This window comes from Colossoma macropomum, unplaced genomic scaffold (genome assembly GCF_904425465.1).
Source record: "Colossoma macropomum unplaced genomic scaffold, Colossoma_macropomum, whole genome shotgun sequence".
Taxonomy (NCBI): Eukaryota; Metazoa; Chordata; class Actinopteri; order Characiformes; family Serrasalmidae; genus Colossoma; species Colossoma macropomum.
The window spans coordinates 35,834,630-35,848,272 of NW_023494793.1; positions in this window are offsets into that span (position 1 = coordinate 35,834,630).

Sequence of the window (13,643 nt, forward strand, 5' to 3'; positions counted from 1 at the left end):
CCTTCATTAATATAATATTGAGATCTGCTTTATTTCTCTGATCTCAAGAAAGATTCTTTTTACCCTCTGACTTGGTTTGTTTCTCTACACTGAACCGTTTCGCAGCAGAGCAGTTTGAATGGCCTTGTTTACATCTCAGTCATTGAGTCTGTCGAAGTCCCTTCCAGCAGCGTCGCTCTGGGGTCCATGTTAGCTCATTAGCTTGAGTTTATGAGGAGGTACCTGTTAGTCCCACTCTCTATCTCTCTCAACAAAGAATAATTTGACATAAGAGGAGATAAATACTTGTAACAAATGGTCAGTGAATGACCAGGGCTTTCATTCTTGTCAAACTTGTCAAAACGCGAGCAGACAAAGAAGGCCGTGGCTGCTCTCCCAGGAGCTAATCCATTAATCTCATTAAGGTGTTAGAGGACGTTAGGTCGCTGCTAGCCTCCACTTCGAGCTGGACTTATACACAGGGGTCACTTTTCCTCCTGACTGAAAACTCTCTGTTTCTCCGCTTACTGCTCTGGATGTCGGGCTGATTTGGTTAGCATGGGCTGAGGTAGCTAATACAGTCTGGCTGCTGCCAGTAGGTCCAGTAACTGAGGTAAGCTTGTTTGTTGTGAAGCGAAGTGATAGGGAGCTCTAAGGAGACCGAGGAGCTCCACCATGGAAAGGTCAGCGCCCATCACGACCCGCTGTCAGCACCAAGGCTGGATGGGAGTGACCGGTAAGTCTCCACGCTACACTGTTTTCCCTCTCAGCTCAGCAAGGGAAAGGCCGTTTAAAGCCTCTTAACCACGCTGTGGACTTCAGTTTGTGGCTGTTTACACTCCAGGTTTGTTAATGTGCTTTCTCTCCACTGTTCTCTGGCCTACAGTGCCTATAGGGAAATCTGATATATGGCAATATTTAGCCTTCAAATATATGACATATTAACATATGTGGATTTCGCTTATAAATCCAAATTACATTTATCACATATGGACATATATGTGACATACACGCCAACTTACTTGAAACTGGCATTTGCAGATATGGGACATATAGGCCCTTTCTGCCATATATCAACATATACAAATATGTGTAACACACATATTTAACAATATATAGAAAAGCTGGATAAAAAACATTACTCTAATATATTACTCATATATGTTAACATAGTGTTGTGTTTGATATATATATATATATATATATATATATATATATATATATATATATATATATATATATACATACACATATTATATATCATTAAAACATGAAAGTAATTAAAATATTGATTCCTGACACATTTAAAAAATGTAATATTCAAAAGAAAACAGATAATAGTAACAGTTATAACTATACTGGGATGAATTCAACCATGTATCAGACATATATGTATGATCTATATGTTATGCATATATAACCATTGTTGCAACGTGTATGTTCTTATAATTTAAAATATATGCTCAACTGGTTATGATATAGCATGGTATGTGTATGTATATATATATATATATATATATATATATATATATATACATGTGTGTGTGTGTGTGTGTGTGTGTGTGTGTGTGTGTGTGAAACATGCAGCAGCCAAGTGCATATAAGTGGGGTGTCTATCAATATTGCGTTATCGTTCTTAAAAGTACCAGCTATAAAATTCCAGTTTATGAAAAAGATACATTTGAATTGATTGTTTTTTACCAGCTTTAATTGCATAATCATGACAATTTTATCATTTTCACATGTTGCAGAGATGCATTTGTGCCACAGCCGTTCTCAGTTTTGTTCACTTTATGCATTTTCCATTATCAAGTCAGGATTTTGTAAGAGGAGGAGACTTAGTCTGATTTTCACTCTCAGATCTATAGAACAGCTCAAGTTGCAGACCATCAGAGCAGGAGCTCAAATCTTAATCAATACCCATAATGCATGCTGTTAGATGTAGTAAAAGGCTGTTATAATCAGATGTGTGTCTGCTTTGCAGATATGAAAGGCTCTTCAGTCCACTGGATATCTTGTGGCCAGCCGTTAGCAGAGCCCACTGGATGGAGGATAAAGTTCTGCCTGCTGACTGAGTGTGAGCTGGTTCTGCTCGACAAAGCAGAGGTGTGTTCTGTGGGGTGCTGAAGGGGAGGCTGGGATTCGGCTGATTGTGTTCCCAATCAGGGCTTTACCGACGGGGGGTTATGATAAATATGAAAATTGTATGTTTTAAAGTGTATGTTATGTTGTTATTCCCAGCGTGCTCCTGCAGGACTTACAGATTCCTGATTGGGGTCTTATATAACAGTTCTACTAACTGAAGGTTTCATATGGAAGGTCTTATTTTTCAGTATTTTTCTGTTGTAGAACCAGACTGATATATTGGTTGGCCAGTAATGTGCTGATGACCTTCGATTTTATTGGTATCGGTAAAGAAGCCCAGACAATTACTAATTTTTCTGTCATCACTAGGATTTACACTCGTGTTTTTCAGACTGGTGAAGCACCATCATGGATAAAATAAAAAAGAAAACATCTCAAATGTTTGCAAACCTCATCTTTAGCATGAGAAAAGCATTATACTTTTCCTTTTTCTGTGAGGAGGACTGATGAAAAAATGACAGATAAAGAGGTGCTTAATAGAAGCCTAAGCCACAGCATTCATTCATTCATTCATTCATTCATTTATGTATTTATTTGTATTGTTTAAGATGTTGTTTAATTGAGTTTAAGAAGTATGACCATAGAGAACTGACCCATCAATCATTAAAGCCCTGTATAAATGAAACAGTATCCAATCAATAACTAAAATATATACATATAAAATCGATCAGCTGATATTACTGGATGTTGAAATTTTTAGCCCCTTTAAAATCAGTACTGGTTTTACCAGAAAATTTTCAAATCTGTTTTGCCCCAGTCTGTTTCTTTGTTTTTCAATCTGTTTCTGTCTACTTGTCTAGCTACTGTAGCCCTAAACAGTATTTAGATGCTTATGTTCTTTAGTAGTTATACTATACTTTATTGTTAAATAAGCATTGATAAATAAGGCTGAGCAATACAGCAAAGATATACCGTTACGTTACGATACCAGATGATACAATACAATTACATTATGAAGACTTTTTAGCGATACATGATATTTTTTATACGTCTTTTTGTGAACAAGTAGGAACAAACAAACTGAGCCAGCTAAGCAGTGGTGCCACATCTAAAAACAAGGCTATGGAAAATGGTGCAATAGGCTGACAGCTACTGATTATTAGGCTGCTTCTGTACTTTCTGATTGGTTAAATATGCGGTTATGATATGTTTTAGATACTTGCATTTGTTCAGTTTTCTAGAGCTACTGATGATAGTAATGATATTCTCGGAAAAGCTAATCATGACGTAATTAATCACGATGACATATCGTCTTATTGTCCAGCCCTGTTGGTAAAAGTTACCTTTTGAGGCACTGAGGTTCTTTAGGTTACTTCATAAAAAGATTTAACAGAATGGTGTCAAAGAAAAAACACTTTTAGCACAACATCAAACTGATGTTAGACTCACTGGAGTACTGTAAAGAGATGGAGACATCAAAGTCTGGGGCTGTTTTCCTGACAGTGATGGGATCATAAACTCAGCAGTGAACAAAGACATTTTGGATACAAACTTGCAGAATAACAACATTGATCTCAAACAGCTGCCTCCTTTAAAAGAGTACTTTGCCGAAAAGAAAATGGCAGTTTTGGAATGGTCTATTTAAAATAGATGCAACTTGGTTCGCCATTTTGTTTCCGAACACGATGTACTTATACATTTTTGAGTATGGTGCAAAATAGGGCCAGCACTTCAGAAAACCACTGTCTGTAAATACAGTTTGTCGCTGCATCCACAAATGCAAGGTAAAACTCTAAGATGCAAAGAAGAAACCATATATAAACAGGATCCAGAAATGCTGCCACCTTCTCTGGTCCTGAGCTCATTTAAAACAGACTGAGGGGAAGTGGAAAAGTGTCCTGTGGTCCGACAAATCAACTTTTGACATTCTGTTTGGAAATCATGGACAGTGTGTCCTCTAGGCTAAAGACCACTCAGCTTGTTATCATTGCACAGTTCAAAAGCCGGTATTCATGATGGTTCAGGGGTGCCTTAGTGCACATGGCATGGGTGATGTGCACATCTGTGAAGGCACCATAAATGCTGAATGATATATACAGGTTTTGGCAAAATATGCTGCCATCCAGACGACGTCTTTTTCAGAGAAGGCCTTGATTATTTCAGCAAGACATGTCTGACCACATTCTGCATGTATTACAACAGCATTGCTCCATATTAAAAGAGTCCAGGTGCTAGACTGACCTGCCTGCAGTCCAGACGTGTCACCCACTGATAACATTTGGCACATTATGAAATGAAAAAAACGACAAAGGAGACTCCAAACTGTTGAGCAGCTAAAATCCTGTATCAAACAAGAATGGGAAAACATTTCACTTTCAAAACTACAGCAGTGTCTCCTCAGTTCCCAAACACTTACAGAGTGTTGTTAAAAGAAGAGGTGATGAAACACAGTGGTAAACATGCCCCCGTCACAACTTTTTTGGAATGTGTTGTTGGCATTAAATTCAAAACAGGCATATATTTTTCAGAAAAACAATGAAACATTTCTTGGTTTCAACATTTGATATGTTGTCTTTGTAATATTTTCCTTTAAAATATGGTTTACATGATTTGCACATCATTGCATCCTATTTTTTCTACATTCTGCACAGCATCCCAGCTTTTTTTTGGAAATGGTGTTTATATATATATATATATATATATATATATATATATATATATAATATAATATTTTTTTTCTTTTTTCATTAAGCTTTTTATTGATTTTTTTCAGCTGAATTGTATTTAAATTTTGAGGAAATACTTTTATTTTTATTTTTATTAAAGCATGATGTTTTAAAGTCATTGAGTAATCATGTTAAATAATCATGATCTCAATATTGACCAAAAAATCTCGATTATGATTTTTGCGATAATCATGCAGCCCTAGCAGAAATGTCTAAATACTTTTTGGGACCACTGTATCTGTATATCTGTAAGTATTTAACTCCTGTGTTGGGATATCCTTTATACTGACAGGGAATATTGAACAACCCACTTTGTTGTAAATATAGCAAAAAAAATGTTTTTTTTCTGAGATGTTCCCCTGTGCATTTCTGTACTGACCATAAATAACTGTAGGGGGCAGCACATATCAACAACTGTACAGGCTGAGAATAGCAGCAGAGCAGTGGAGCAGATCAGTTTCAGCATCAGCTTTTCCAACAGAAACTGATGTTTGTCTGTCATATTTAGTGTTTATGTGCGAGTTTATGTTGCACAATCATAATCTAAGTCTCTAGGCTGACCTGTCCATCTGAACTGCCCCCAGATCAGTCCACTGCTGTTCCGAGAGAGGCGAGCGGAGTCGTGTACTGTGTGGCTCCTCAGGCACAGCACCAGTCTGCCACGGAGACAGCAGCTCCATAAAGACCAGAGCACCCAGACCACACCCAACAGTGAGTGCAGTGGGAGAAACAAACGCGTAAATGAATGCATAAAGAAATACAGCACTTTTACAGTCGCACAAAGAGCTTTACTTGGAACTCTGACTGACCGCTAACACGTCCACTGTGTGTGCACCCACTGATGCACATTTTGGCAAGTAGTCCAGCAAGAAATGAATTGAACTAACATAAGATGATTAGTGGTTATGAAAAGGCTTTGTTTATTTAATACAGCAAAACAGGTGCAATCTAATAAATAGAGCTTATAAACTAAGTTTAATTATGACACATTGACATTCAATCAGATGTCAGTATAGACAGACTTTGTTAAAGGGGAATTCCACTGAATTTTCACAATTTCTGGTTTAGATATAAACAAAGTCATTCAGATTGATTTGATGTGAAATAGTTCATTTGTAGAGAAATTTCCTGACTTAGATTTCTCACAGTGGTGGTGATTGGAACCAGACGTCCTGATGTCTACAGTGCTAATATAGCCTTTATTTGCTACCCAAGTTCACCAGTGAACCTACAGACGCTTTTTGAGTTTTAATATTTTTATATTTATGTACTGTTGATGGTAAAATAGTGGTCAGTCTGAAAACATAAGTTTAATAAAATTTCTTTGGGGACTATTTTGCCTTACAATTTCCTTCTTGTATCATTCCATAATAAATTGATTAAAATAAATTATTAAAATATATTTTAGACCAAAAATTTGATCACAAAACTACTGTGAAACAATGTCTCAGGCATCAGGCAATGTATTCATAACCATTCCATGTACTAACTTTCAGAGGTGTTAAACTCTTCAGACGTCTGGTTCCTATCACTACCACTATGAACAATTTTGACTCGGTAAGTTTCTGTGGAATGAAGGATTTTGCGCCAAACCAGTCTGAATGAGTTTGTTGACACATTAGCGATTTAATTATGCAGAAATTGGTGGAGTTCCCCTTTAGCTAAGCATAAAATGCAACTGCAGTTAATGCTGACAGTAGTACTGTTCCCAGCATTACTGGACTGTTGGCCTTTACATTTTGGTCATAATATGAGATACTGCAGATTCAGATTATTGAAGAGAAGAGACAGAGGAAGAGACCAAGGGGCGTCATCATAATACAGATTTGAATTTCAGTCCAGTTTTGAACATTCATATTTCTGATTTTTTAGTACTGTATTGAAGTCGTTACACTCTTAGTGTATTTGACTTTATGTAAAACAGCATTTTGGTAGTGTTTAAATGCAGCAGCTGTTATGTTTGTTCAGGCCGTTTGTGCTGAAGAATATTTTTATGACTATCTTGCTGCCCTTAGAATATATACAGTCATTTGCGAAAGTTTGAACACCCCCTTTAAACAACATGTATTCTACAAGGAACAAACTCCCCACAATTTAATGCACAATTACTGTTTATTTGATGAATTTAACATATCTATATAGTTTTTTTTTCTCCCAATATGTCGGTTCTGTTTTTGTTTGTGTAAGCTGAATGCTCAGCATACCTTTACAGCATATTTCATCACTCCTGCAGCTTGTTGTTCTGCTCGCAGCCAACAATGTTATCTTGCCTGCACAACGCAGGTGTTAGCGAGGGTGTCTTGATACACGTGTAAACCTTTTGGTTTTCTGAGTGTTTGAAAAGAGCCCGAATCATAGAAACATAACTTTTCTTTGCTCTTTTGCAAAAAAGTTTGATACACTGATGAGATGTAAACACTGTTAAAGTTTCCATTCAACTTTAACCATTTCCTCTCTAGTCCATGTATGGAAACTAAACTGCAAACACAGCTTATTTTGAATTCGTTGTGGTTGTGATGTCACAGCCGTGGACACATTTATATATGATTGACGTTTCAGCAAGTTTTATGAAGTAACAGCTTGTTTTATGTATTTTAGCTTGGATTCTTTTTTTGAGTGAGGCACAATGCAAGGCATTTGTGTGCAAAAGTTTGGGCACCCCTGGTCAAATGTAATGTTTTGTGGATTTTCTTAGTGAAAGTGGGTTTACACGTCCTCTACAGAGAACACTCTTTTGCTCATTTTAATGTACAAATGCACAAAGGTGGCCTGTGCAAAAGGTTATGGCACATTTTATATGTATAAATATTTTATTTTATGTGTTATGTTTTCCAATATGTTCAACTCATCTTGTCTTCCACCCAGTGAGCGCTGGAATAGGTTTCAGCACCCTGCGTGACCCAGGAGGATAAGCGGTTTAGAAAATGTGTGTGTTTGTTTAACTCAGCAAATAATTAGAAATTGTGCACAATAATTTGCTGAAAAATTACATATTTAAGTTTGTTCTCTACAGAAGTCTGGAGAGGCCATGAGCTGTTGCTATAATTTTCTGGATTGTTGTCTTGAGATAACGAATTGAATATCTTGTGATCTCAAGATAACAACTTTATCCTTCTGGGTCGCTGGAGCCTATCCCTGCTGTCATTGGGCGGAAGGCAGGATACACCCTGGACAGGTCGCCAGTCCATCGCAGGGCAGACAGACAGACATACACAATTTAGCACGTCCAATTGGCCTGACTGCATGTTTTTGGACTGTGGGAGGAAACCGGAGTACCCGGAGGAAACCCACGCAGACACTGGGAGAACAGGCAAACTCCACACAGAAATGACCCAGGCCATTCTCGCTGTGAGGCGACGGTGCTACCCACTGCGCCACCGTGCCGCCATAACTTTATCTTTATCATAATATAGTTAACTCAGTATCACAAGGTAGTTAACACACTATCTCAAGATAACAACGTTATCTTAACTATATTAGATCACAAGATAGTTAACTCATTATTTCAAGATAACTTCGATATCTTGTTCACAAAGTAGTTAACTCATTATCACAAGATAACTTTGTTATCTTGAGATCACAAGGTAGTTGTCATTATTTAAAAATAACAACTTGGTAATCTTAAGATCATAAGATAGCTAACTCGTTGTCACAAGATAGTTAACTCGTTATTTTAAGATAACAACTTTGTTATCTTGAGATCACAAGATAATTAACTCATCACAAGATAACAACTTTGTTTTCTTGAGATCACAAGATAGTTGACTCATTATCTCAGGATATTCACAGAAAATCAGCAAAACATGTAATTTGAGTGTTCAAACATCTGAATATGACTGTATACTGGACAAAATTAGGAGTAAACAGACATCAGAAAATGGTCCTGTACAAATAGAAGAAAATTAAATGTATGTTTTTGTACATAAAATTAATTAAGTGAGAGGAAAAAATACAAGAAAGATGTAGAATATGTGACCTTTAAATTGTTTTGAATACATACTACACTGATGTACTCTGAGAGAAAAGAGAGCATTTTGAGGCTCCAAACAGAGTCAGCTGGACTGAACTGGAGGTCTCTCTCTCTGTCCAGATCCACCCCAGTCAGGCCACTGATCAGTAATCTGCAGTGGGTGGCATAATTCCGCTGCCGTTACAGGACGCCTTTTGTTCAGAATTGGCTAATGGTGCTTCTGCTTACAGTGCTGCTCTGGTTTGGACTGGCCACTTCATTCTAAAATGTCTCCTTTGTTAGCCGTTTGAAAAGCTTTCATGGACTGAACACACTCCATCATCCTCTGGCAACAGTGTGGAACTTCGAGTTCATGCTGCAAATGAAAATGGATCAGTGCATGTGCCGTATTAGTTCAGTGAGCTGAGAGGAGATTATGAATGACCAGGATTGATGATGCAGACTGCAGCAGATTATTTCAATTAATTTACTGTACGTGCTTCACTCTGCTGCCTTACGGTTTGATTTAGAATCTCACGGTAACCGTCCAGTGCACCATTACACCTCTGATTCTGTTATGAATCAGTACAAGTCGGTGAAGTTTGGTCCCTTTAGACTCAGAATATTACACATGTATGGTACTGTGCAAAAGTCAGACTTTATTTATTTAATTTTTATTCAAAAGAAAATTAATTGAAAAAAATCTGAAGTTTCTGAAACTGGAGTTCAAAAAAATAACCTGGGAGACCACCAAAGACCCCATCAGAAAAACAGTACTTAATGCTCTCATCTTTGAGAGAGAGGTGAAAATCAAGCACAGGTGTTTCTGTCCATCCTTCCACTCAACGCTATGAGTGTCATATTCAGTGTCGAGACGCCCTTACTGAAAGGATATGTAGTTGTCGAGACGCCCTTACTGAGAAAAGGAAATAGGCAAAAAAACATTTGCAAATCAAACAAAAAGGCTGCTTGGTGTAATGGAACGATCGCCCCAGAGTCCAGACTTCAACATCATTAAATGTGTTTGGGGTTACTTGAATTGTATAAAGCCAAAAATGCAACCAACTTCTAAGACTGAACTTTGCACGTGTGGAAAAATATCCCTGCAGATTTCTATGAGAAGCTGAAAGTGAGTCTACTGAAAAGAATGGAAGCTGTAATAAAGAAAAGGGGGCAATGCTGAATAAATGTATATAAAATGTAGTTGTTCAGGCTTCTTGAGGTGCATTTTGTTTGTAGTTCATGGCTGCTCTGATTGGAAATGAAATTTTTTGACTTTTGCACAGAACTGTACATGTTGAAACATGTTTTGCCTGATTGGGAAAAGCAATCTCTGAGTGAAGCTCTTAGTTGATGTGTATTTAGTTTTATATGTAGTGGATGAAATGTGTGTGTGTGTGTGTGTGTGTGTGTGTGTGTGTGTGTGTGCGCGCTCAGTGTTCTTCTAATCTATAGGTCAGACAATAGCAGGCTCTTGCTGAGTCAGGGAGTGCCTGTGTGAGGGAGTGTGTGTTCATGTATGCATGTGTTGGGAGGACACTGTACTTACAGCACTGCTAATTGCAATTATTTTGACATTTTTTAAATTTTGGTTATTAATTGTAAAAAGTGGCCCTCAGAAGTGTAGCTATTACTGTCACTGTTGCTATTCTATTGAAATCTAGTTATGTAATGAATTACATAGTTACGTAATTAATTACATGTACATTTGATTCACATTCTTTACTTACATCACAGATTTTTGTTTCAAAATAATGAAAAAAAAAATAATGAGGATTTTCTTTCTACACATTAAGACTGGATCCACAATAACTTTTCATCATATTCAAATGACAATAAAATATGTCTACTACTCGCAAACACAAACATCATATGAATTGAAGGCTTAGAATCTGCACTTTCAATATAATTGTTCTGCCGTTACATCATTGAATGAGCTACAAATGAGAAATAATTAGTACTGAATTACATAATACATTTGCTGTTGCCTGCAGTATCTGCAAATTCTAAGAGTTGAAAGAAAATATGTGCCCAGCGTCACTGAAACATTCTTCTCTCTTGAATGTAATGAATGTGTCATCAATAGTGATGAACTAAAATGAAAATGCTTGACTGAAACTCAAATTCAGATCAAATTGACTGTCGGTCTGAAAGCCAAAACCTAAAGATTTTTTTATTTAAAATAAAAAAATGTTTTTAATAACGTTTATTTGTTTTCAGTGAATTTTTAAAGGGGAACTCCACTGATTTTTCCAAATTTCTGCATAAGTAAATTATTGGGCTGTATATTCAGAGTGGTTTGGTGTGAAATACTCCTTTCTAGAGAAACTTACTGAGTCAGAATTGCTCACAGTAGTGGCGATAGGAACCGGATGTCTGAAGAGTTTAATGACTCTGTAAGCTCCCTCAGTGGATGTTGTTACATGAAATGCTTACAAATACACTGCCTGAGGCCTGAGATGTTGTTTTATTTTGCTTTTGAGATAAGATTTTGGCCTAATAATGTTTTCATTTTGGAGAGGTATATGCAGGACATTGTGAGGCAAAATAGTCCCCCAAAAACATCTTTTTCAGATTCACCACTGTTTTACCATCATTAACGTTACATGTAAAAACTCAGAACACATGTTTAGGTTCTCTGGTGGTTTTAGACAGTGAATAAAATGGCTATATTAAAAAATATGTTTTTTAGTAAAGGCAGTGGTTCTATTTAAAACCATGAGTTCTATATAGAACCATTTGCATGGTTTATTGCATGGTGAATTGTTCTTCAGATTGATGGAAAATGTGTTGTATATGGTTCTATATTGAACCTTTTTGACAAGGGTTCTATATAGCAGCATAAAGAGTTCCTCTATTGCTACTACGTTAAGCTTGTCACAGTAGCAGAACCCTTTTTGGTGCTACATAGAACTCTCCTGTAAGTGCTAGATTTTGACACCTTGTTATAGTCCTATGTATAGATGTAAATTCATATCTCTTGTTGTTATTTTTTTAGCTGAGAACTTTTGGCCTTTTTTTCTTTTTTGGCTGAAAACTGAAAGTGCCACTTTTGGTTTTTTTTGAGTAAAGTATATAGTACAGTATAGTGGCATTTCTATTATACAGCAGTATTGATGACAGAATGAATGCCATAGCTACAGACTTTTCACACAGCATGACTGTGACAGTGTTCATTAATGTCAACTTGTCACATTGAAAATAGTGATGCACCGAATTTATTTAATTCAAAGTGCACATCAGTTCTACATGATTTAAATATATATATGTATATATATGTATACATAAAATATACATAAGCAGGACTATGCTGATGTATTCTATTCGTATGGAAATGATGAACACATCTGACTCAGGTAAATTCAGCACATACTTTTTTGAACGCCTGACGGCCTGATTACCCGATTTTGATGCAGAGATGCGCAAAATGCATTATGTGTGGCCTTTCATGGTTGATCACGTGGCTCAAAGTCGTAATGATAATTAGAGTGATGAATGATGCAACCGCACGGTCTTTACCTTTTTCTCTTTGCCTCTAAGCCGGGCTGAACCTCACAGTGACCTCACCTCGACGCGTTTTTGGATACAGTGTTTTGGTTCGGATTAGAGTCGTGATTGAAATTTTGGTCAGGATCCGGCTGAGGATTAAGGCTTGCGGTTGGGTTTCAGAGGTTAGGGTTAAGCACACAGCGTAGGAAGTTGGTCTGCCATTTCGAACAGGCTGAGTTTAAAGCTGTAGAAAGTTTCTCTCTTGCTGGAAACTTTTCACAGCCAGACCAGTTTACTGGCTCTCTGTAATGATCTAATGCATGTACAGGTTAGAGGAGCAAGTGACCCTGGAGGTGCACGAGAGAGAGAGAGAGAGAGAGAGAGAGAGAGAGAGAGAGAGAGAGAGAGAGAGAGAGAGAGAGAGAGAGAGAGAGAGAGAGAGAGTGAGAGAGAGAGAGAGAGAGAGAGAGAGAGAGAGAGAGAGAGAGAGAGAGAGAGAGAGAATGCTTTAACTCTTAGTTATTGCGCGGCTTAAACAATTCCAAAGCAGTTGGTAGGGCATTGCTGTGGTATTGCAGGTGGTTGCTAGGGCTGCTGCTGAACGGTTACTATGGTATTTTAAGTGGTTGCTAAGGTGTTGCAAACCTGCTGCTATGGTATCACAGGTGGTTGCTAGAGTGTTGCTGAGTGGTTGAGGTGGTAGGTGTTGCTAGGCAGCTACTATGGTTTCCCAAATAGATGTTAGGATGTTGCTAGTGTACTTATATTATCATTCTTCTGTGAGAGAGAGGCTTGGAATTGATAGAGAGAGAGAGAGAGAGTTAGAGAATAAGAACGAGTGAGAGAATTTTAGAATGCTTGGATAAAAGAGAGAGAGTGAGAGAGAGGTAGGGAGAAAGAAAGAGCTTTAGTGTATACAGGGAAAAAGAGACAATGAGAGGGAGAGAGAGAGAGGAAGAGCAGGGGAGAGAGAGAGAGTGAGAGAGGAAGAGCAGGAGAGAGAGAGAAAGAAGGTGAGAATGAAAGAATTTTAGCAATAGTTGGATAAAAGATGAAAGTTGGATAATAGAGTAACAGTGAGAAGAAGAGAGAGAAGAAAATAGAGAGTGGAAGAGCAAGAGAGAGAGAGGAGAAGGAGACTAAGAGTGAGAGAAAGTGAGGGAATAGGCAAGAGACGAAAATAAAGAGAGAAAGTGAAAGAAAAGGAAAGAGCTAGAGCTTTCGAGATGAGTGTGAAAACAGTGTGAGAGAGAGAAAGCAAGGGAGAGAGAGAAAGAATGAGAGAAAGAGCAAGTGAGAGAGCTTTGGAGTGGGAGAAATAAGAGACTCTGAGAGACAAAGAAGAGCGAGCAAGAGTAAAAAGTAAAAGACGGAAGGAGAGAGAGAGAGAGAAAGAAGAATTTTAGAAATAGTTG